Genomic DNA, 1,797 nt, shown 5'->3' on the forward strand with positions numbered 1-1,797 from the left:
AATTACTTCTACCTACTTCTAAATTCACTTCTGCCCAGTCACACGCTGATCTGCGGGGTGATAAAGGATTCCAGCTACCACACTTTACCTGCTGTATAGTAATTTTTGGTAATAACCATCAGAGTTTACTACTACATCTACATACTCTCTTTCTACTTCAAAAATATGCAGTCAGAATCACACAACGTTTGTTATCTTTTTTATATTTATAGATATAAATAAATTCATCAATCCTGGCTTTTTAAACTGTACAACTTTGTTGTTTTTTACATAATTTCTATATACAACTGATAGAACATCATTGCCATGGAATAGCCTAGTTCTTAGAAAACGAAGATAATGGAGGAGCCTGACCTGAACAAAGGTGGTTCCCGTGCTGAGTATTGTGTGTAGGTGGCAGCATGTAGCTGGAACAGCAACATCTTGTTTGGAAAAGCTCCAATCCTCATCTATGGGCTTGATATGAGTATAATGCAGTGTGAGATAGTGTACTGATAATGGACTGCTTCAGGTAGGACTCTTGACTTTGGAGGCTGAGACAGGGAAAAATGATTCAAATATCTTTACTAGAATACACGCAAAACACAGACTATGGAAAGATTCTTGTGTCACTATTCCAAGCGTGACACTTGTGCTAAGGTACGTTCCTGTGCCACAATGTGTTCCAGTCTAAGGATACGACTCCAACTGCAGAGCTGCAGGAGAGAATGAAAGCTCCTCAAAGTCATGCTGGTAAAAGTGGCGAGAATAGACAAAAAATAGACTTTGTAAAAATGAACTCTCAAGTGAACATGCTTTAGTTGAGGATGGATGCGACTCTCCTAAAATTATGCTGTCAAAAGATTGTTTCTGGTTTTTAAGAGACATTTTTTTTTATTCAAAGTAGTGTTCCGAGATGTGTCCATGTTGGTGGGTTCATATTATTTGGTTATGCTATTTATTGTGTTTTAAATGATTGTTTTTCTGAATTTATTAACCTTTCATTTTGCATAGTGTCTTTAAGTTCCTTAAAAGCACTGTTTCATTAAAAGGGATTATTATTACGTCCATTTAGTTTTTGTGTGAATAAAACAGTGTGATTGTGTCTTTTCTCTTTGTACTATTGACTAAAACATGTCATTAATGCTTCAATCTTAAAACAGTTTGAGTCAAAACACATCTTCTCTTTTTAAATGAAAAAATGAGAACAATGTGTCAATATTTTACTATAGGTATGTACGTGTTTTTTAAAAGGCTAATATGATCTTATTTAGCACAAACCAACTCAAAATGATCTGTTTTGGTCACAAGCTGTCTGAAGCAGGAATAGCAGCAGAACCTTTGTCCTGTTCTTTTAGTTATGAGTCCTGTTCAAAATCACGTTGTTGTTGTTGAATCTAAGAAAGTTCTCACGGAACCAGAAGAACTGGTATTTTTGTCAACCCCCTAACCGTCATTTGTATTTCTTCTCTCAGGTTCAGCGTGTGATCTGCTGAAGATAAAACGTTTTTTTTTTTTTAAATTGGAATCAGTCCAAGACTTTAGTCATTCCACACTGGTTGAGGGTGTGGAAAGAAAGGTAGGGAGGCGCTGCAGGGTACAGAGGCTGGCAAAGGAAAAGTGTGACTTTTTTCCACGTCGGGTTAATATGAGACAATGAGCCTTCAAGCTCGGCCACAGAGACACAGAAACACAGTGGAAGTCATATAGACAGCCCCCTGTACCGGGAAAATCTTTGAATAATAATCATATAAACCCAAACATGGAGACATGATTACTGATGTTTTTGTAGAACTCTTCACAATAAATAAACCTGAT

This window comes from Oryzias melastigma, linkage group LG18 (genome assembly GCF_002922805.2).
Source record: "Oryzias melastigma strain HK-1 linkage group LG18, ASM292280v2, whole genome shotgun sequence".
NCBI classification, from domain to species: Eukaryota; Metazoa; Chordata; class Actinopteri; order Beloniformes; family Adrianichthyidae; genus Oryzias; species Oryzias melastigma.